We start from the raw sequence: 24367 nt of genomic DNA, 5'->3' as shown, positions 1-24367 counted from the left end.
ACAGTTGGGGAAAAAAAAAAGTCAGCTTCTCTTGTACGCATACATATTACTCTACATTCTCCATAAAACTGGTATTGTTTACTAAAACATTCTTTGGACAGATAACAAAATATCAACAAAAGATCATCAAATAAGAGAATACAAATGAAAGCATATTTATAACTATGATGTCCTCTAGTCTTTTTTCCCTATGTTCTTATTGTAATACACACGCTGAAAAAGGAAAATAAATGTTATTTATAAATATGGTACATGGACACACAAATACAACCTCAAACACAAAATATTAAGCTGCCAGACGTGGCTCTGAATAACAGTGATTCCTTTGGATAGTCCAAGTAACTGCAGTAAACAGGAAACAAAGAAACAAAATCACCTTGGTCAGGAGCAACCGTGCTCAACAGCAATAAATACTACTGATGTGAGAGAGTGGTACATTATAAAAATCTTCCCTTTGTTTTTGCAAAGAATGAAGTGCTGTCTGACTCCTCACCTGTAGCTCCACAATACACTTATTCTGACCGACAAACTCATCTCATTTCCAGCCTGAAGTTTGCTTTATCTCAGTTTGCAGAACTGCACAGATGCTTCTCCCACGAAAAATAAAATCCAGCCTGCTGCTTACACTTTGCCAATAAATCTAAAAGCAAGAACTGTGGACCCTTTGCAGTTTGAAAAAAAACCCTATGCTTTCCTGCTAAAACACGAGTACCAGTTCTGACAAAATCCTACACAAAATCACCCACCCTGCTTGAGGAAGAAAAGCTCTGCAGGCTTTACCCAGCACACACCCCGCGGAGTGGCCGAGCACTCCCTCACCTGCTGGTGCAGGGAACCTGCTGGGGAAGGGTCCTCTGCTCTCACCTGCCTGCCACGGGTTTGCAGAGCATCGGTTGCTTCCTTCAGGACCGGTGATCGGCCCCTCAGCAGAAGGCACAAGTAAACTAACAGCCATTACCCGCCTGCCTTATTTGTTTTTTTTTCTTCTGTCAAACTTACTCCAGCAGGTGATGCTGCCACTAAATTTCTCAGCATTTTAACTACCTGCAAACACATTAGCAAAACAAACGAAGGTGAAATAGCATTTCAAATGTCTGTTTCCCTGAGGTTCTTTCTGCCACATAGGAAAATTTCACTAGGAAAAAAAACCTCTACATTAGTGCTTGCAACTAAACACTTGGACTAAACCTTGGAAATAAACTTGTGACAGGAAAAAACAAATCTTTTCGTTTATGAAGGGGATTGATTATTAGTTTGCATAATCCCAAATTCTCCTCTGGGTAAACAAGACATTCAAGACAGAGCATAGACAAAACCCATACACCTACTTGGACAAAAAAACCAAAGACAAGAACCTTTTAAGACAACTGTATTAAATGCACACAAACCCCTTTTCTCAAAGCCTAACACTTATTTTCCCTGCATTTATTTTTCCACATTTAGCAGATAATTTCCCTAACACCCTTGAAAAGACAAACACTAATTCCGGGCATGATTAATGATCACAGACTACATCTCCTAACTGCAATCGTTCTAGGCTGAACTTCATGTAGTAAATATCGCATTCCACAGACTGATGAGCCAGCTTTCAGATAAACATGCTTGCTTAAATATCAAGTATTAACACCCCATGGCAATTCGAGTCCATGCACAGTGACTCAGTGCAATTATTCCGAGTGTAACAATAAGTGGGCAGTCATGCGGATTTTAACTTATTGGTTTAAACATGAAATTAAACAAGCAAGAAAAATTAATGAAAACTATTCAATTTTAGACCAGACTGGGTACAAAATATGAGTAAGTATTATAAACATGACATAATCTCATTTAAAGACACTGTATAACACATAAGTTTTACAAATATTTACAGACATTAATCTTGTTAAGTTGATTTCCAGAGTTTTATTCAGTAACAGGATTGATTGGCTGGAGAAACACAGGCTAAGACGAAAAAAAAAAAACAGCTGAAAGCTCTATTTTTGTCAGAATGATGGATTCTTTTCTTAAGCAACTTGTTTTGTTGTCTTTTGTTCCAAGACTATAAGCATTATTAGCAGTTCTCCAACTGACAAAAGAGGCTGAGATGTTTCGTCTTCACCATTCTGGATTGCTTTTTGTTTTCTCACACAGTCCAAGATCAGGGAAGAGGCAACAACTTTGATTTCCCTTCCCTGTAAGATCACCTTTCTTTTGCCCACAACTGGATCTTGCCTCTGAAGCAGTGCATATACATCTGCTCCATGGGCTCACGCTTGCTCTGATAAGAGATGAGTTGTGGATCCCATAGCCGAATAGTATCGCAATAGCAGAACTACTGCTACCTACACGAGTTTACATATCTGACACAACCGACTCATTAACATTCAGTTCCCTGTTGTTTATTTGCTTCCCATCATCACTGACTTCCCACACCCAAGCCTCCATACGGCTTTCATGTGGCCACAGTTATTTCTGTTTGCACTGAGAGGTCATTTCATACGCTGCTAGCAGAAGGGATACTGCTTTCTTCTGTAACTTCAGGCAGCTTTTAGGAAACACAGATTTCCTGCCCCCTTTCCAACTAAAGGCAAAGGTCAGTGAGTCTAACAATGAAGCACAGTGTTGTAGCTCGGTATTTTAGCACTAGAAAATTTACCCACAGAAGCAAAGAGGACAATTGCTATACAAAATGCCATGCGCAGTGCCCAAAACACGTCCTGTCCAAAACGTGCTTGAAGCCCAAGTACAGATTTGTGCCCACTAAAACAATGCTATTATGTATACGTTTTCCCAGAAAGATGATACGTTACCAAGCAAACGTCCAGTACATTAGAACTGGAACATCTGTTTTTTCGTAAGAAATGAGAAGTACAATATATGCAATATGAACAAAATAGGGTACGTTCCTTGCTGGACTCAGCAGCTAACGGTCATGTTCATGCTTTACTCCAAAGTCATGACCTGCCCCAACCTCTCTGCCATCCCCTTGACCTATCAAAAGCATTACACTGAGGCAGTGATTTTTTTATATCAACACTGCTAGTCCAATTATCCTTCTCTTTTCACAAATAGGGCTACATCTGATGTGCCATCCTACCTCTATGGTATTCCTCATATTCCGGAACCAAGAGGAAATAACATTGCACTGGGACAGCTTAGCCGTAAGTTTTTCAGAGCAGTATAATACTGTCCAGAGCACCAAGACCTCACTACGTATTTATGAGCAATCAATTTTTAAACAATGCCCCTCCCAAGCAAAGAAAATAATCACCAAAAAGACACATTGAAAATTGTTTCATTATTTGGGTCAGAGCTTGAAAGCATGGTCTTAGCTGTCCCATGGCAGCTTTTGCACCCATATTCCATGTAGCTCTTCTGCTCCATTTGGAGAAGACAGGGTCCTAAATCTGTGCAGGTCGATGCAGTGCATCTGTGACCTTGCCAGGCAATGGCAAGCCCCTCATCTATTTCACTGGATACAACCTAGTAATGTGCTGGTGGCAATACACTGCATTTAGTTCTGCTACTTTTTGTGTCTATAGAAGCTAAGTGTTCCCCGCACAGTGGTACTTTCTATTCACACACTTTTTTACAAGACTTCCAAATGTTATCACTCAGAGGAAATAAGTGGCAATTTTTAATAGTAACTGTCTGATGGCAGCTTATACTGTACACAAGAAAATGCCTTCTCAGATGACACTCCTGGTTCACCCCACCACCAGCTTCAGGTAGCAGAGTTACAGACGCTTCAGGGCAAGGCGCAAAAAAACTAACACAGGTCAATCACAGGAAAACCTACCCCGTCCTGCCTCTTCTGTTCCCCTCACCCCGCTGGCAACCAAGCTCTCCGGAGGATGCTTACGCCCCAATACACCAGCCTGTTAGCGAGAGCCTCACTCCTTTGGATTACTGACCCGGATGCAGAAAAGGCTCATGCAAACGTCTAAGGCTTCTTCCATAGAAATCAAGCTGAGCCACTTTCTCTGCCCCAGATGTTTTAGGCACTCTTCATTCTGCAGCCTCTGTGACGAGCACCCAGCCACTCACGCACGTGACAAAACTCACTGTGTTGGATGCTCGGGTGCTCACCACAGCACTTCCCAAACTAGTCAAGCATGGGGTGGAATAAGGACGTATGCAGAATAGAAATCCAGCTGCTTTTACTGAACGGCTTCAGTGAAATTAAAACCCTCCATCTACTCGCTGACTTCCTCCATTTAAGCACAATTAGTTAAATGGCACGCATCACTGTAAAAACAGGTGTGTGTTGTACCCAGGGGTTAGAGAAAGACAAATAATGTTTACTACATAGACAAACTGCCTGTATGTGAGGAAAACAGACTGGTATAGACTGAACTTTCTCAGGCAGCCAAGGAAGAACAGTTTGGAATGAATGGGGAAACTTTTATGGTTGCCTCTTCAGCCAGGCAAAAGCAAGAAGGGCCTCCAGCAGGTTGATCAGATGACTTCTCTTTTGTCTACTCTCCAAGTAAGGAGAGAAGCAGAAAAGGAAGCATAAGCCCTACTGCCAGAAGAACAAAAGCATGCTCTACTCATGCTCCAGTCCCTGGAGAGCTGCCGCCTGACCTGCAGCACACCATTATTTTTCAGTAGTCCTCCATCTCCCTGCTCTTGCTCTACAGAGACACTGGTTCACGCTCCAGCCCTCTGTCCCCATGTTTCCTGTCCAGTCACTCCACATCTTGGATGAAACGGCAGAGGAAATGACAGGGGAAAGGACACAGATGCCTGTATAGCAGTTGTACAGCACCTAGGACTCCTTCAGTGGGACCAGGCAACTGGGAGTCCCTCAGAGTGGTGGCATGGCTTCCCACTACCCCTGAACTGCCTGCCAAACTAAGCCTTCATTCTAGCATGGAGTTCCTCTGCCCAAGGGAAATAATTTCCCCTACACTGATTCACTGATTTGCAGCTGGTTAAATACTTCCCCCGCCTCCTTGGTGAGCAGGCACACATACACAAGCACACAGTCTGCAGCTGTGGAGAGAAACCCCAGGGGAGGCAGAGCTATTGATGTGCCATATATGGCCTGCCACCAGTTGAGAAAGCTCCCATCTGAAAGGATAAATTGCTTATCTTCAGTATCTGATGTTCTTTGCACTGTCCTAGATGAAGGATCAGTCCCATGTCTAAGCCAAAGCCCCCTTATCCATAAAAATCACACAGATCCATAAAGGAAAAAACCTCTGATTGTAACAGGCTGTGCTGCTTGGTCTGTACAGCACTTTCACCCCCTCGCTGCCTTCCACATGTAAGTGCCAGGAACCATGTGTTGCTATCTTGGGTTTCTCCTCTTTGAGGATGGATAAAGGTGGCTGAAGAGGGTTTCTTCCTACGGCTTTTGTTTCAGGGTGGGCCAGGTCTACACTGCTGTCACAGCAGCCATGACCATCAGAGTGCTGTGCACAGGGGCCAGCCTGGGCTGCAACCCTGACTCCCTTCAGAATTGCAGGTATCATGGCTAGACTCCTACGGTACCCAAATTAACCTGTTCTCAGTTAGACGGGCAATTTCAGTGTAATGCTGCTCCCCATCTTAACTGGATCCTGTTTTCAAGGTGAGGGCGATGGCTTTATGACTTGTAGGAATTGTTTTGTGCCGAAGCAGAGAACAAAAGAAGTGATGGTGGAATGGGACAGAAACACCAACCTACTTGACCGGTGGAGTCCACAGACAGTAAACTGGCCCACATCCTCACTGCCAAGAAGTGACCCCCTGGCTGAGGGTGGATTCTTGCATCTCAGGAGGCTACTACTGAGAGTGCCAACATGAGAAAAAAGAAATAAAAAGCTAGGTCACTAAGACTACTAAATGCCAAGAAGCACGAGAAACATACACAGAAATGCTCATTAGTCATAAAATACCCGCATCTCTCCCTCCAGCTCCTTGCATTGGGGATCCAAGATAAACACTGGAGTTTTAATCTCTTTTCAAGAAATTACACCAAACGACATGAATTCTTGATTTCTCCATGTTTGGGTTTCTAGGCAATAAGACTTTAGTACAACTCTATTTCACGCCAGGTACTAGTTTTAAAGTGGAAGTCAGACCTTGACATCTGATGGCGGGAGGTCTGAGATACTGCACATAACCAAATAAGTCTACTTCTCTGAAGACACTGTGGGATTCCCCCCCAATTATATGAGAAGCGGCTGCTTCTTTTTGTTGTTTTTAATGTAAATGCATTTTCCATTCTCCAGAAAAAGTTCCCAGGGTATCATGGCACCCTGACAGTAAGCCTCACGTGGCATCTTGCTTGAAGGGAAAACCAAAGTATTTTCCTACAGAGAACTGAGCACACTGCACAGCCAGGGTCCTCCCAGAGAAGACCAGCAACACGCTTCCAGGGGAAAGCAGAGGCCAGGAGCTCAGGCCTGACCTCAGGATTTTCAGTCTTCCTACCTAATAACAACTGTTATGCTACCACAATACATGTCTGCAAGTCTGAGATGTAAAAATAAGGTCCCTACAATTAAATGCTAAAGTGAGCTACAGTGAGCAATCCAAAAAGGAGGACCTAACTACGTCAGATTTTTGGACATTACCTAAGGCCTAATTTTAAGGTACAGCTGTCATACAAGGACGTAAGAACAGTTTTCTCACTCACTTTTGCCCTTAATGGACACTACACGTAGAAGATCATTTTCCCCAGCAAGCAAATGGCATTGCTGCAGACTATGAAGAGAAAACAACACTGAAGGATGCAGGCCCCACTGCGTGTATCTGCAGCAATGCCAGCTCAACACATTTCCACCTTTCCCTGTCTACCTGATCCCGCTTCGCCTCCGCTACAATTCACGGACCCCTTAACTTTTTCCACTTTAAATCTCTGTAGCCTTGCTTAGGAGCAACACATTGAAATGGCAGACTTTGAAACACCTTTTTAAAAAGTTGTCTTTTTTTTTTCCTAACCTGAAGGTTTCATTGATATGGGTTTTATTAATAGCTATTCTGGTGCAAGTGGATGCATAGTAAGTGGTTGTAGAGAGGAGGGTGAAACAGGAGCCTTGAGATGGAAAACTTCGCAGTCCTCTGGAGAAGCCCCACGTGAACCCACACTTTCAGCTTAAGTTACCAGCTATAGATGACTGCAGAGCCATGAGATTTTGCCTTAACCCAGCATGAATACAGCTGCCCTGCCCATGGCTTTACAGCAGCAGGTACAATGGGGACGAACTCTAACACCAGTCATGTTAAGGTGCCACCAGAAGAGCAAGGTGTGTGATGTTCTTACTTCTGACTGCTGCCCGTAGTAAGGCACGGAAAAGCTCCGTCACCCAAAGAGGCACGGAGCGCCTTTCTTTCCCTGCTGGAAACCTACCAGAACAACAACCACCTCATGAAGCGTACCACAGAAACCTTGCATGCTCACTGCTCATGTTTGCACTGTCACTCTTCTGGCTCCTGGTGCCCTGTCCATGTGTATTTCAGACAGGGCAAAGGGGACACCCTTATTTTAGCGACTAGTTCAGTTATCGATACAGGCACGTTCTCTGTTCATCACAAGCCCCCTTTGTATCTGCCAAGCACAACTGGGAGGAGAGGGAGTAAAGGGAGGAAGATATTCTGCATTTATGTTTCCATTAATTCAGCAAGAGAAACGGATCAAAACATTCATTTATTCTGTGTTCCAGGACACTTCTCCTAGACACTATATATAGTTTCTCAGATACTCGTGTCTCCCTCACCTACATATTCACACTAATCCATATAAAACTATGAGTCATTACACAAAGTTCCATCCAGAAGAGTAAGCCATTCATCCTTCTGGGGAGGAGGAGGAGAGGGGAAATTAAGAGCTGTTTCCAATTTAATTGGCAGACTTCACATTTTTGTTCTGCTTCCACTGGAAAGTGTGGTGCTAATTTTTCTGCCACAGCTTACAACCACAGTGAGATCTTGATCTGCTTCATTTATGTCCACCAGTAGGACCTCTAAAAAATGAAATAAATTAGAGTTGCATTTGCCATGTGCCTCCGGTCAGCATGCAAGCTCTGTGTGCCGAACTAAATGCTTGTGTTGTTTTGGGGACTCAAATGTTTTAAAACTCCCTGCAACTGTTAAGTCCCTTTTTCACCACATGTATGGTAAAATGGCAGAGTTTAAATGGCGAACTGTAACTTTCACACCAACTGCCCAAGCCTTGGTGTTGTATCTTCAGAGCATGATACCTCCTGAACTCATTTTGAAAAAGGGAGAGAAGTAACATGGATTCACTTACGATGCTCTGCAGCATACCCTCTCCTTTTGCTTTCATACCATAAAGCACATGTATGCCCCACCCTGTCTTTTTACTGTATCTTCTAGTCAAAAACATGGTTTCCTGTATGCAAGCAGCTTTTTTGGGTAGAGTTAATTTTTAAGTGAGGTTACATAGAAAGCAACAACTAGGAACAGGTATGTGTTTTAATACCTACGTCAGCTAATTTGACATGGGAGTTTTAACTATACGTTCCCCTTTCCAACATGACAGAGGACAGGGATTTGAATGTCTTCTCATTTTTTACTCTTTCTGTAATTTCTGATTTTTTTCTCAGCTGCTTATTGGCTTTGCACGACCTTCTCTCTCATTTTCTAATCCAACTATTTCAGTCTGGCAGCTGCATGCAACATTTATGGCTATTTCAACTCAACCACACTCATTCTGTTCCTTTTTGCAAACACTCCCTAAATCAGGGTGGCCAGTCTTTGCCTCCTGAGCAATTCAGGGGCCATTCCCACAGGCTGCGTCACCCGGTGCAGGGACCGGCCGTCACCCTGCCAGTGTTGAGGTGGGGGAAGTCCACAGGAGCTGCTGAGCCCCCAGAACCACCAGCAAGGCAGTCCCAGGGCAGCACTGAGCAGCAAATCCTCCAGAGAAGGACTGGTACCTTCTACTTGAGCTGCTCCGGGAGCTCCTGCAGCACTCAAGGAGGGATGCCCAGGAGACCTAATCTATACAAGGATTTTGGCAAGTGGACTGCAGGGTTACAAAGACCAGCCACCTCAAGTCCAAAGCAAATAATACACAAGAAACAACAGCTAGACAGTCTTTCTGCAGGAGATGAACTTGAGCCAAAGTGCTATGAGACTTTCAGCACCTTTTCCCAAATTAAATCAACTTAATTCTGTATGACATTGCTAATGATTCATACATCTCGCTACATCTTTGTGGGGTATTAGATTTCCCCGCAGTTACTCCTTTTCAAAACATGTATCAAGCCTTAACACTTCCACAATGGTTTGCACATCAACGTTTTCAAAAGCGTCAAATATTCAGTCTAGAACTACTGTTGGGTCCTTTTGTTTCAGTCTCAATTAGCAATGAGATACGAGGTGGCACAAACATCAGAAAGACTGCTCTACACCTCTGCTTAATACCTGATAGCTACATTTGACAGTTCAACTCACTTGAGCTCCCCCATAGCAGAGCATTTGGAGCTCGTGTCAACCGTGAGCTGATGCCAGATATTCCAGGTACCTCCATGGGGAAAACACCCATTTCTTCAGTAAGAAGAGTAGGTAAACTCTATCCTGCTCCATGGCAGAACAGGACATGAACTGAAAAAAAAAAGGTAATCAGTAGGCACTAAACCTGCTCAATTTACTAAGAAAGACGGGTGCTACATCAATCAGATACACGTACAAGTATAAGTCCACTCCCTTCCTTTCCCACCTCCTCCCGAAGCCAGCATATGCAATTTTATCTTCACCATTAGAATGACGGCAGGGTAGCTTGCTAGGCTATAGCATTTCACCTGAAACGTAAGGGAATATGAGCACGCATGCAATACACTCAACAAATATCCAAGGCATTAAGCAGCACCTCAACAGTTACGGAAAATTACAGGCCCTCAAGTAAAGATTTCAAAAATACAAGGAAACAAATTTGTTCTTGCAAATGTTAACACCAAGCTTCCTGGGGTACAGCTGCAGAAGAAAGGCATCGCATCTAAAGAGAGACAGTCTCCTTGCAGATTCCAGGTATTTAAGCTTTCTTTTTATTTAGTTTAAGGCTCACAAACAGTTTGTATTAGATATTTAAACTTTAAAGGCTATGAAATGATTTAATCACAAAAAAACGATCTTTGAAAGGCAAAAAATGCATACTCGTAGCTGACAAGTAACAATCAGGGAAAACTTTTTCTTTTAAAATAGAGTTATACTTCTTGCCTTCTAGAAGTTGTGGAAACTTCTAAAGGTAGAAAAGGCCATGACAAAAAAAGAAAAAAGAAAAGAAAAAAGAAGAAATGCAACACTAGATAATTTTAAACACTTCACATACCTAAAAAGGGCATATTAAACCACAACCTTAGTCATACACCTACAGCAGCAAATCAGTAAGAGCAGAGACGAAGTACCGCAGGCGCGACCTGCAGCCGCCTGGCTGTCGGCGAGGCGGCAGGTTCGAGCGCACGACAACATACGCCGGAGGAAGTGGGTGTTGTACCTCGCCCTGAGCATCTCCTCCTCCGCCCCCCCAGCCTCCTCTGACCACCTGTAGCAGCCTCAGAGGAAGCAGACGTGCTCCCACATACTTTCCAGCGACGCTGTGCCAGCCGCAAAGTACGCATGCAGCCATTGGCACGTGTGAACATACATACATGGAGCACCAGCGTTGAGTCTTTCTGCGATGATTAACCTACTTTGCAGGCAGCCAGGCTTTCTTTTCTCTTTTTTTTTTTTTTAATTTAAAAAACAAACCAGAAAAGCAGCCCAAGGGGCAAGAGAGACCCCTCCATCCCATTCGTGCCCTTTCCCTTTCTCCCTCCCCACGCACACCCACCCACACCTACGCAGTGCTGGAAAAAGGCTGTAAGCAGGGCATTATCACTAGTGCATCCTCAGTATTGGGAGCTGTGGTTTTGAGATTAAACACCCAGCAAAGACATTTCACCCTTTTGACCAGAATTTTCCATAAGTGATTGAACACGGGCTAGGAAAACAAAAAAAAAAACACCCCCCCCCCCCCCCAAAAAAAAAAAAGAGAGAGAAACGTCTAAATTTCCTCTCGTGTTCAGATGCGGCAGTATGGTTGAGATCACTTCTCTGCGACGAGCTAAAATTAGGGCAAAAAGGGCACATGCCAAGTGCCTGAGAGAAGGTGTCCGGCTGCGGACACCGCGCTGCTGGGGACGTCGGGAGCCGGTGCCCGGGCAGCAGGACCTGGCTTGAGGGCTCTCTTCGCAGGCGCCTCCACCAGCCTCAATACGTTGCTATCGGTATCTTTTAATCAGTTGTCAGCCCTTAAAAAACAAAAAAAAAAACAAACGTGCAATTTCCCCCCCAAAAACCCCCAGTACCCACAGAAAAAGAAGTTTTACCCCCGTAAACCCCAAATAAGAAAGGAGCAGAAGGGAACAAGTGGGGCTCGGGGAAGGAAGAGGCGTGGGATCTCTGCTGTTAGGAAAGCAACTCGCTTTCCAAGGGTCCTCTGGAAACTCTTGGGGCACTTTGCATATTCTGCAGCAACGATTTTCCCTCCTTGAGCCGTTTCAGCCTCGCCAATACGCCAGGGGAGGGGCCCATGGGCGGGGAAGGAGTTAAAAATGAAAACAAACACTGAAAAGCTATTTGTAAACTGTTTCACCCTGGCGATCATTTCAACTCACCGTTTCTGTAACCGACTGAGCAGCGCACCTGCAGAGCGAGTCGGGGCAGGAGACACCCCTCTATAAATACCTGGGAGAACCCTCGCCCGGCTGCGCCTCCTCGGCACCTCTCCGTGCAGGAGGACACTGGGGGAAGGAGGAGGACTTCATGGGAATGTCCTGAACTTTACAGTCAGGAAACAAATGGAAAGTGGGCAGGGGAAAAAAAAAAAATTTCCTCAGATAAAAACACCCTGAAGACGATTTCAGCTTTGCAACAACCAACACTGCCCTTATCTGGGTTCCAGGTTATCGGCAGCTCCCTCTCCACTGAGCGCAGGAGAGCCACAAGCACAGTCACCTGCACCACCAACCGCACAGGGCTGCAACGGGCAGCAGAGCCGCCTCCACTGGTTCAATGCCTCCTAGGAAGGCGGAAATTTTTATTTTGGAAAACAAGGGAGTAATTTCATAATGTGCTAATCTTACAGAGAGAGTTTCTCAGGCTATTCTGGTACATCTTTTGGGTCCCTCCATATGCAATCCTATGTGGTTTAATTTTTTTGTTTGAAATCAGGCAGGGGAGCAGCACTCATTCAGGCTGGCTCTTGGATGCCTTTCAACCAGGTGAGAGCTCTGCTCACACTTGAGCCAACTGAGAAGCAGGCATATCCAAGAAGTTTTCAAATTCTGATCCAGCATCGCTCCTCAAAGGTAAAGCTTAGGAGCTGAAACTAAGACCAAACCAGAAACAAGGATTTTTGAAATATGATTGTTGCAATCAGTCTAAAGAGGCAAGTGCATTAACCAATGCTGCTGATGTTGGGAAATCTGCAGGTAATCAGGATGGGCAAATCTCAAAGGCTGGTGTTCAAATAAGCATCCCCAATATGGCTGTTTGTCCAAAGCTTAACCAAGCTATTCAAACTTGCTGCTGTGCAAAGTCAGACTGCAAGGAAAAACCTTTCCGTAGCCATAGTTCTTCACACTGGAACGTGACTACCAGGACATTTCAGGTACTTACATGGACTGGAACTGGATTCTAGGAATGGGGAAATAGATCTTCCCCTACCTTCTCCTCAAGACCAGATCATTTTTTTCTCATTCTGACAATAGCAGAGCATGAGAGACTTCTGCTTTGACCCTGTTGCACTGCAGCAGGAGGCAGCCACGGACTGCCTGGTAGCCAGGGCTACCTGCAGACCCTACAACCACGGAATCACAGAACCAACCACTATTCCTTCGCATCCACCAGCTTCTACACTGCCTGTTTAGAGAACTGTGGCACTGGCGACACCCTAAAACCATCTGCACCACAGGATAATTACACACAGAGACAACAACTTCGCTGCAAGAAATGGACTGAAGGAACAAGAAAAGTGTTGGGCCAAGCGAACCACTTTTGGTGCCCATGTTTACCACCCCCGCCTCACCCTATCCCCTGCACATGCACACCCTCCCCGTAGTACTCAAGTCTCTCCCGCACTTCGAATTCTTCTGCTGCTGAGCACGTTAGTCAGCCCTTTCGTGTTATTTTAGAGCAGACTGTAAAGACTTTGGTCCTATAAAGTTCTCCTGTGACACTACTGACCTTGTTACTCTTTACACTACTCCAGTTTCCATAAGAAAGAAAAAAGTAGTTTAAAAATTCTCAAGTGATTCAAACAAGTACTGTGTTCATCTTCAGAAATGACTGGCATCACCTTGAGATCAAAATACCTACCAGATGGCTATAGGAAGGCTTTATAGCTTCAACTTCTATATAGGTAACACTTCAACAGCACAAACATTTTTTTTCCACCAAAAAGAATCATGAAAAGCACCAAAAATATTTGCAGCAGGCAGCTAATACTAATTCCAGCTTTCCTTGCAAGCTATTCTCACTAAATTGGTCTTGACAGTATCACAATTTATTGAGGTAGGGAACAATATAAATTAACAAAGTTGTGGCAGCCCGGGGAGGGAGGGAAATAAGGAGGCAATATTTACCCGTTGAAAGTAGGAGTTAAGAAAAACAAGCAGCATCACCCCGATTAAGTAAAACACGTGTTGGTGTACAACAGAACTTTCGCATTACGTTTGCAACCTTGTGTTTTGTTTTAATAACCGGGGCTAGACAAAACAATTGGACTGTAGCTGTACCACACTCCACGCCAGACCTTACTTGCTTTGATCTTCTGGAATGGGAAAAAATTTTGAAGAGAAAGTTTGGAGACTATTTGAATGATGCTCACAGCTTTTTAAGCTTGGAATTTGGTGGTTAGTGCATTAAGCATTACTCACTTTCTGAACAAAGTGGAAAGTTAACACAAATTGGCAGATGACTAACTGTCCAAGAAACAGATTACTGAATGAATCACTGACTCTACTTTTAGTCTAGTAATAAGGCAAACAAAGAGGAACAAGAAGGGGAAAAAGACAAACAAAAAATTTCCTTGCAAAGTGCTTATATTTGCACTGCCTGTGAACTTCCAGCTACGATAAACTATGCCAACAATTTTATAATTTACTGTGAGTTTTACATTGGGGTTAGCTCACTGACATCCCTCACGATTACTTCACACCATCATTTAATTTGGATTTCTGTAAGAAGAATTCTGCACCACACTTCTCAGTGCACATTTAACAGCAGTTACAGGAATAAATGAAGGGACTGGAAATGAAGCTAAATCGCTGAGCAGAGTCAGAAGCATTTGGCAGGTTACAGGTTCAACACACAGAAGTACCTCAGGCACAGCAGATACCTGATGTTGGCCTGAAGCAGAATTTAAGTTTCCCAGCTCAAGAGCAGGCCCTAAACAAAAGTCTGCAGACACTTTGATTTTTGCTAGTCAAGTTCTGGCCAAAAGTTTGCCCAATACGCATGGCCAGCATTCAGCTTTGCATAAAATCACCACTGGTGCTGCTCAGGAACACAGGAGACTGGCGGTAGCACCGTCCCCCTCCCAAACAAAAGCTGACAAGCTCCACCAGTCACACAGGGTGAAGCTACGCACAAAGGCTTGAGGTGATCTGGGTTTGCCACTCGACAAAGGCCCTGCGCCCCCACTGCTCCCTCCTGTCTCTCCTGCTTTAGCTTTGCTGCTCTTTGGACCAAATTGTCTAGAAAATTAGCCAGGGCTAAGGAAATGGTAAATTCATGTGTGCTAGGCTGGAAGGCTGAATCAGCTCAGCAAAATCCAACAAGAGCACGGCCAAGCAGGACCTCCTGTTTTCACCCAATGGCACAAGGGGTTACCAGCTCCTAACTTCACCCTCTCCTTATGAACGATGAGGTTAGACTCCCTCCTTTGCCTGAGCAAATTCAAGCATCTCTGATCATCTGCTTAACCCAGATGTTACTCAACATCTCTAAGTGCATATGCTTGCGACCATCCCCAGAGTGATAAAAGGTTGCAAGGAAAACCTGAGGGTCTAGGATTGCAGCCACCTGGTTCAAAAAAAACTCTCCACAGTCACCAGGTCTGCTCATCTCCTCAACTATAACTTAGGTTTAAAATCTAAATTCACAAGAGCTCATCACAGCTGGGAGATAGGTGACACGACCAGGTCACACACACAACCAGAATCAGGTGGGAATAACAACAGTTATTTGACTATTTGCAAAAGATAGTACTTTTGCATTTTGTTAACACAGAAGACTTGCTTGATTGAGTTCTGTTTTCCTCTAACGTTTCTTTCAATTGGCTGTTGCAAACACAAGCCAAAATTAAACGGCCCAAACCTCTCATGCTCTGGCAGCAAGCTCTTACTGCCAAGCTTACGGGCTAGGCTGGGCACAGGCTGCTCATGGTTCTCTGCAGCACCACTACATCGCAAAAGCAAGACAAGAGTGACCTTCAGGAGATGGGGCATAATGCTGTGATAGTCATTGTGCTTCGGGGGCCAGGTGTCCCATGGTCAGCTCTAGGTCTTTTAACAAATTTTGGTTTCATTTGATCCCTTACCCAGGTCCTTGCCAGACCCTGCAGCAAACTCAACCAGAAGAAAACTAACCCTACACATAAAATGAATAATCTTCTGCAATTTAGCTCTCAGGGCTTGCCCATTGTGGGATGAGACAGGTGCCAGGGCAAGCGCAAGGAAAGGAGAGGAGATGATGCAGAGCAGAATCACAGTCTCCAAATTCAGCAGCGACAGTGTCTGTTGCCCTTCACAGGTCCAGCCCTCAGTGATTTTGGACACAAGTCCCATTTCCGAGTCAGCAGAGCTCAGAACGTGGATGAGATTTAGACATGTTATTTATTTATCATGACCCAACCCTCAAGACCCTTCTCATGGCAAGATTTTCTACAGAAATCAGAGCACTGAACCTATGTCCTCTTGAACTCCGAATAAGTACTGACACCATATTTTGCAGTTCTTACCCATTATTCTTCTGTGAACTTCAGTAACAACTGTCCATAACTAAATCCCTTAAGTTGGAAGTTGGTCTTTTCTGCTATACTAATCTGCAAATAGTAGAATCTCTCTTACTGTTGCCATGTAACAAACAACTGGATTTTCACATGTTTCAAAGTTATATCTCCACAGGCTTCTGTGCCTCTATTTTTAGTGCGCCTCTCAGTATGAAGCTACAAGACAAAGATTCTCCATCACAGTCTGGTTATACAAGAAACTAACAAACACATCCAAGATATTGCAGCACAATCAAAATTATCTACATAAATACATTTAAATATTTAGTGGTAAAAGATGCCTGCTGACACTGAGGGAGCAGAGGTAGGTCTAGATTTACTGAGGATCTGCTCCAGCATGGACTTTGTAAAAAGCACACTCTGCTTTTAAAATGGAATAATAAGAAACAAAGAACTATCACACCCTTATAAGGAATAACTTACTAGTATAAATATTGCAACAACAGAGGAAGTAAACATAGAGGTTTCATAAATGTTGGAATTTTCATTCTAACAGGGAAGAAAAGACTAGCTCTGCCTCATCTATGGTCTTTAAATCTTGTAACCAAGGCAGGCAACCTCTACAAGTTACGTTGTCAAACAAAATGCAGTATGTGCTAAGGGTTGCTTTGTTGCACTAAACATGAGGCAGAGTCTTTACAAAAAGATTTCAGCCTCACAGGTAAACTGCTAAAAGGATGCCAGCACATTTGAAAACTATTACTAAAAAAAAAAAAAAAAAAAGAGAGAGAGAAAAAGAGAAGAATTTCATAGATCACTTTATGATTTGCCCTTTTCTCAGTATCACTTTCAGTACTGGAAGACGTGCGTTTCCTCCCAGGTAATGACAGACACATTCTGCAGTTGTCGTTTATTCTTCAACTCCTATTTTCTGTTTGCTTTCCTCTCCAGATCCTCTGACCACTGCTCAAACAGCAATACAGGTCACTCAGCAATCTTACTGTCCTCTCTTTACCGGAGTGGAAGGGAGGTGGAGAACAGCAGCTCGGCAAGATGAGGGTAGTGTGCCAAGTCTTCCCCCACTCGACATAGATTATATTTTCCAGATGCGCATCTCTGACATCAAGGCTAAGTGTCGTCAATGCTCATTGCGGTGAAACACCGAGGAGATAGGAGAAGGGAACATTTTAGCACCGCAAGCAGTGGTATGATTAGGTTTTTTTTTTTTGGAGGGTACAAGATCTTTCACTGTTGCACAGCAAATCACTAAAGCTTCCATAAGTTTAAAGAAAAAAAAAAAAGCAAGCTCAAAGTAATATTTTCCAACCTTTCACTAAGAGTAGGGGCCAAAACCACACGTTTTAAAGGTCTTCCACAGTTTTATTATTAGAAGTAGAAACCCTACTGATACTGATGAGTCATTTGTATTGGCGGAAACCAAGAACACCCATTTTCTTCATGTGTTACAAAGCTCTCAATGTGGTTTTCTATTCATTACTGGTCGAAGTAGTTGACTAAAAACAAAACAAGTGACAAGAACTCACCTTAGCATTATTAAAGCCTGTTTTATGCCAGCTGATTTTGTTTATCACACTTTTAGAGATCGCTTATTTTTCACCCCATTCCACAAAAAGAAGAAGAATACACAAAAGATGACTACAAATCTAAACTCTGTTGACGGTAAATCCAGAACTGCAGATGGATAATTCACTCCACTTCTGCAAAGGCTTCTGTCATCGACTAAGAAAGGAAAAAGAAAGGAGGGAAGAAAAAAAAACACAAGAAGAACATCAGTTAAAAATCATCAGTCAGCAGAAGCTATCGTTTTAGGATCCTTATGAGTAACCAGAATAGAGTCTGTAAATAAAGAAGCAGTTGTACAAGAGCGTAAGTTTTCATCTTCATGCAAATGAAGAAATCCTTTCATGCCAACGGCCAGCATTACTGCCACACAAAAGAGAAAAAACAGACTAAGAAATAGCAAATTTCTGAAAATTAAAGACAGCTGAAACCAGGTTTTTAAAGTTTAATCAGAATTCCTTGCTGGCTTTAAAGAAGATTTCTGCCATAAAAAGGGGTGGAGGGTAGGAGACTGTACAGCTTGCAATTGGCAAGGGAAAATACAATTCATACGCTGGACTTGCCCTATCCAAATTGGGAACAATGCTCGGGGGGATTGTTTTTGGTAACGTCCCATTCACAAAAAAGAAATAAACCCCAGAGGTTTAGTCCTGCTGAACATCCGTAGCATCTAGATGCACTTTGAGCACAACCTCCGCAGCGGTGCAATGAATTTCTACTTTACACTATGCACCTAGCAGAACAGCAGCCTGGCAAAATGACAGTGTATTTTGATATTACTGGGGAAGAAAACCACAGCAACGCAGTGACTGAAGAACTGAAAATAACCTTTGAACAACGGCTCGGCACTGATGGTTTCTCTGCCTGCGCTTCCTATTGTGGATAGTTTATAGTGAGGGCAGCTCCAAGCTGCACCAGACACGTGAGTCAGCAAGAGCGGCTTGTAGGAAACTGCTGACATGTTCAATTGCTCTCACATACACTGAACACACCTACCCACTAAATAAAAAACAGGCTGCATGCAAATCGGGGTAAAGGAACACCCCCACACCTACAGTTCCTGTTTTCCTAGTTCAGGTTTAAATTTTAAAGCAATCACTAATAAAGAAAAAAGAAAACCCTCAGTGCATGTCAGCTATAATAAGTAGCTATGATTAAGTCTCAAGGGTCATTCTGTTTATTTAAACAGACATAACTGCTTTTGCTCTTTTCAAAAAACAAAATCGCTGCCTCACAGCCCAGAAGCCCTGCGCAGTGACAAGCAGTAAACAGTTTCTGTTTGTCTTCGTGGGGAGACTCCTTTCGAACCTATGCACCAAAACCCATCTACCCATCACAGCCTGGCTGAGTGTTTTCAAAGCTCAGGAGCAAAAAAATAAGCTTCCAGCTTCCATTTCAATTCCTGCTAAGGGTAAACTGAAAATTCCCAGGTTTTTTGTTCCTAACAGCTTTTCAAGCATCTGTTCTGTTGATACAGCAGCAAAGTAAGTTATTGGTCAAGGTGTTCACAAATTATAGGACTTGGGAATAAATCGAGGGGGGGGAGGGGGGGGGGTCTGACCCTTTTAGGTCACCTTTCACACTAAAAAGAAGGAGAAAATGGTGTACCTCAGATCCTGGTGCCTCTTGCCCCTGCAGCCACCACTACCTCCTTCTCTTCTCTTCGGCACTGAATCTGAAGTCTCCCAGCTTGCTCTGAGGACAGGTTTGCACCAAGCAGGTGTAAACAGCAAAGGGGGAGCAGAGGCAGAAGAGATCAGGGAGGGATGAAGGGTTATGCACGGAGGGGCTGCACACCTGGCAGCCCCCTCACCCACGCAGGAGCTGCAGTTCAGCCCCCACCACATTAGAAGCTTTTTGCATGCAACCTGTTTCAAGCCAAAGGGAGACACACGTCTATCGATCTGCTAAGATGCCAGTGCAGCGCAGCTGGTGTTCTTCAGGTTGTTGCGGTGGCTCTTTCTGCATAAAGATCAATACAATCAAGCAGAGGAGTCTTCTGAGCCAAATTTTTGACAGATCGAAGTACTGCTGTACATGTAAACTTTTAGCATAAAGGTTTTTCCTAACTTATTCCCTCGTTCCTTTTTATTTACCTGTTCTGAACATGTCGTTGTTCTTTGATCAATACCATTAGTTCTAGTAACTCAGGAGCTTCGAGTCCATCACTGGCCACAAAGGCATTTGTATGCATTCCACTGCTTGCCTGCTTTAAAATTATAATTCATAGTCCAAGAGTGGCACAGTAAGTAGTGCTCTCTTCAATCCACTACAAAGATGTTTCTGCCTAACTAAAAAGCTAAACTAACACACTGCAACTCAGCTGGCTATATTCATACATTTTACATCTTCTTGATGCAAGCTTCAAACGAATGCGTAATATTCAGGCAGCTGCCAAGGTTTGATGTCTTTTGGCTGAATTTAAAGGAACGATGACCATTTTTTGTAAAAAGCTGAATAAGCATTTTGAGCACTATTCTGGAAAACCTTAGGGAGTTACTGGGGGTAGAAATCTACTATCCATTCAGCTACTACAATAAAATCATTTAGGCACCTCCTCAAATATCAGTAAAGAACTGCAATATCAGAAAGACTCTCTTCCACATTTTGTTAAAGCATTTGTAGTCCGGAGGAACACTGAAAGCAGCAGGACTGACTCGGACTTAGAGAAAGCTTCAAGTTTAAATCCAAATTTTCTTCAACACATTAATGGAATGACTGATATATTTTCCCTAACATAGTTCAACCCAGAAACCACTAATACACGACCATCACACCCAAAATGAGCCGAGCTGGAAATTCAGACCCAGAGGTGAAACACGGAAGCATGCATGCCTTCAAACGTAAGTCAGATCTGCTAAACACTACAGGTATGTTCATGCAACTTGTAAACCGAGAAGCCATTCAGAGAGCATTCCTCTGAGTAAAAAGGCACGTACATTTTGATTTGAATATATAAACCGTGTTCATACTGCCTAAATTAAAATCACAAGAGACTCCGTTCACGTCAGACAATAAATGCTGCTCAATTTACACCAACAGTTTATTACATAAACATGTCATTACTACCGAAATGATTACTTCACATATATTAATGTTACACATCTCATTTTTCAGCTTAGTGCCATAAACATTTCTTAGCTACACTCTAAAAGGTCTCCTCTTTACCTGTGCAAATGTGAAGTCCTAACCAAAAAGAGTATCACAGGCACACAAAGAGAAAACATCTCTTTTTATTCTTCTTGGATTTTTAACACGAAAAAAAAAGTGATCGCTGTTTTTTTTTTTTTTTTGATGGCTGGTGATAGTTTTAGAGAAAACCTTAAGGAAAATAACTAATTGGCAAACACACTGCAGCCTCCTTAAGAAAAATAGCTATTGCACTTCAGAACAGAAAAATCAAACAATGACAGTTTTAAAATAAGCGAAGGCAAGCAACTTCGGTCACATATTCCACACTACACCTCATCTGAATAGGGTTTTATTTTCGGCTCTCTTTGTCATTAATTACGTGCACACAGAAAGAGATACACAAGATTGCTATACAGTACATGGATTTTATTAAACTCATTAATTTCAATGAGTCTCTGAGGCCTTCTACAATGTCGACGATTTACCAGAATCTCCTCGTATTAGGAGTGCCATGTCAATGCCTATTTATTGGGATTTGGACCGTTACTCTCAGCTAGCAACTCATGTGCTATCTCTAACCTCCCTTCATGCCCAGCACAGAAGGGCGAACAGACAATGTTGTCTTACTGCAAAATGAACGACAGAAAGCAAAAAGAGAAGGAGAGGAGGGTGTCCCACCTACACCACCGGCGCATTCTGCCAGTGTGCATGACATTGATACCAACACATGTTCAAGATGTGCCTCCAGGTCAGGAATAGGACTAGGAATACCTGTCCTAGCGCTGCTTCCCAGTGTGAGATATCTGGGCATAAGCAATCTCTGATGATTAACCAGTTGGGATCTGTCAGCCTGTGCATCAGCCACGCACCTTCCGTGTGCACGTTTCCCATCCAATCCTCACAATTCTAAAAGTTTTCAAAAAAATTTAGTTCTTTAAGCACAAACTATACAGCAGAGCTGCCCAGCATTGCCCACTCTGCTTCTGTGGAGCATTTCTGCAAAAGATCTCTCAATACCTTGACAACCACCCTATCTGCAAAATCACTAGGGACCTTTCTTGCCCACTTGACAGCTCAGTGTACTGGCGTACATCTGTTTGAATGCCTTGTCCAGTGTCACAGAGCAAACTAACAGCAAAACTAGACCTATGATCCTGATTTTTCAATCTTCTACTTTTCCAATTATTGATGGCTTCCTTCCATTTCTTGCACAGCACCTTCAGAACAGCCTTTGAAGCTGGAGAGTCAAATGTGAAAAACGATGCTTAAAGCACAGGTTCAATACACCACAGGGAAGTACAACGCTGATCCATTTTGCTGCACAAGTGCCCAGATCCCAGTGACGGGGGGGGGGGGGGGGGGGGGGGGGAAGGTGGGTGGATACAAAAGGCAACACAGGCTTTTAAAAGAACAAGCACACATCTGAAGTGGAATTTTACTTCAATGTGTCAACTGTAAAGACTCTTAAAATACCCGTTTCAGGCTGTTGCTACAACAGCCCCGTAGAAAACAGCTTAACACACAACCTTATCATTTTATTCTATCCATCTCATCAAACGCAATTGTCTCAAATTTCAGTACTTACATACCTGAAGAAGTCAATTTACCCAAGCACCACCACCCTCTTCAAACTGCAGAGCATTCCACCATCTACAGCAGAATCTCAGACAATTCCCAGCCCAAAAAAAACCAACTTGTTTCTAGCTCGAGCCCCACAGCAGCAAATTAAAACACACACAAGTTTAGCGACACTTCCAAAGTCTTCGAAAACGGGCTTTCACCATGAAAACACTGACATGGGTTCAACTAGAGCAAACGGCAACACTGTAATTTCCTAACCTTTCCAACATCCTAAAGAGTAATTCTAATAAGATGTCACCCCTGCCTCACGTTTATTATTAAAGAATGAAAACCGCGCTTCACTCCGGAGCTGCCGGGGCTTCAGCAACAAGGGCACAATGATCTCACGATAACTGAAGCGTTTTAAGCAAGACACCCGCTGCATTACAAAAATAGCCTGCTCCACAAAAGGAGAGGCATGATTTCACACTTAGCCTCGTTCATGACAGCCAGCGTCTCCGCGGCGCGCTGCCTTGCCTACACGCTACGTTTTAACGATCCAAGAAACTGTTATCGGAGTTCACATCTCTCTCCGAACCCATAAAAACGGGCGTGAGGGACACGGCGGGGACGCCGCACGCCCGGTGCCCGCTCGCCCCGAGCGGCTGCAGGTGGCGGCGGCGGGGCCGGGGAAAGGCGCCGGGACAAGGCACCGGGGCGGCCCTAGGCGGAGGGGGCTGCCCCGGGGCTCCCAGCCCGCCCGGCGGAGCGGTGCGCGGGGGAGCGCGCACAGCCGCCTACACGGATACCCGCGCACTCGGGCGCCCGCCGCGCACTCCCCGTTACGCAACGCGCGTGTTTCCCACTTTAAGACACAAGCACTAAGCGCTCCTGCAGAGCCCGCGGCCGCTGCGGGAGCGGGGGTGCAGCCCCCTCCGCCTCGCCCCGCGCACCAGCTGCTCGGGAGGAGGAAGGGAAAAAGCACGCTGCCCCCCTCCCGTCCAGCCTCCCCCCAAACTTCGCCCCCCCTCCTCCCCTTCCCCGGCGGGGCTGCCGAGCCGCGGAACAGGCGCACTCACCTCGCCTCCGCGCAACTTTCGGGGGTCGCCCCTCTCGCTGCAGCCTGGGGCGGGGGGGAGGCCGTGGGGCGGGGTGGAGCGGGCCCGGGGCGGGGTAGGGGGGGGGGGAGGCTGTTACGGCTGAGGAGGTTTGGGGAGGGGGGGGATTGCTCTTGTTGTTGCTGCTGCTGTTGTTTCGGAAATTCTTAATATTTCTCTGCGGTCAGAAACCTGCACCCTCCCCCCCCCCAAAGGAAAAAAAAAAAACCCCGACCCAGACGCTCATCACATGGCGATTGCTTTGAACCAGCTGCTTCCAGAGCCAAAGTCTTGCGGAGAAAAATAAGGGGGGAAGGGAAGGGGGAAGGGAGGGAGGGGGCTGGCAGGGGGGCCGGAGGAGGAGAGAAAGCCGCAGCAGAGGGAGGGAGAGAGGGAGGGAGGCGGGGGTGGGGGGGGGACCGGCACCGCGGCGGCTGTGTCGCTGCCGGAGCGGCACCCGGGGCCGGCGGCGGTGGCAGCCCGGCGGAGGAGGGAAGGCGGCGCTGCGCTGCTGCCGCGGCCGCTGCTGCCCGGCTCTGTCGCCCGCCCGCGCCCGCCGCCGCCGCCTCGCGCGCCCCGGCCCGGCGCCGCCCCCGCCCCTCAATCGCTACATTGTTGACATTCGCAGGCTGACATCATCCTCCCCGCCCCGCCGCCCGCTCCATTCACAATAACGCTACGCCAACTGCGCAGCGCCCGCCCGCTCCCTCGCCTGCCCCAGCCCCTACGCACAGAAAGCGGCGTACGGCAGCTCCGCGAATAGCGGCGCCGCTGACATTCCACCCGCCCCGCCCCTCAGGCCGGGAGCTGGTGGCGCATGCGCAGGGCGGGCTCGCTCCCTCCCCCCCCCGCCCCGCGCTTCCCAGGGGGGTGTGTGTGCCTCTGTGTGTGCGTGCGTGCGCGCGTGCCGCCGGACCCCGCGCCGGGGCTCGCGCCGGCGGCCGCGGGGGGCTCTGGGAGCCGTAGTCCGCCGCGATGGGCCGGTGAGGCTGCGCGCGGCCCCCTCGGCCGCCAGGGCAGCCGGGGGCGGCGGCCCGAGGGGGCCCCACCGGCACGGCCCGGCCCCGCC

The 24367-nt window shown here is 45.5% G+C and overlaps 1 protein-coding gene across 2 annotated transcripts in view; it reads right to left on the bottom strand.

The window, feature by feature from the left end:
• The window catches only part of BACH2 (BTB domain and CNC homolog 2), a 199010-nt gene extending 175196 nt beyond the window's left edge, over positions 1-23814 (bottom strand). For both annotated transcript variants that reach the window (XM_068413191.1, XM_068413199.1), the window contains exon 1: positions 23281-23814. The gene's annotated coding sequence lies outside the window, so the exon portion shown is untranslated. The remainder of the gene's footprint in view (positions 1-23280) is intronic.
• Between the last annotated feature and the right edge of the window lie 553 nt (positions 23815-24367).

The sequence above is a fragment of the Nyctibius grandis genome, chromosome 1 (genome assembly GCF_013368605.1).
Source record: "Nyctibius grandis isolate bNycGra1 chromosome 1, bNycGra1.pri, whole genome shotgun sequence".
NCBI classification, from domain to species: domain Eukaryota; kingdom Metazoa; phylum Chordata; class Aves; order Nyctibiiformes; family Nyctibiidae; genus Nyctibius; species Nyctibius grandis.
Note: the sequence above shows the minus strand (reverse complement) of the source record. Positions and strands in the feature narration are given on the sequence as shown.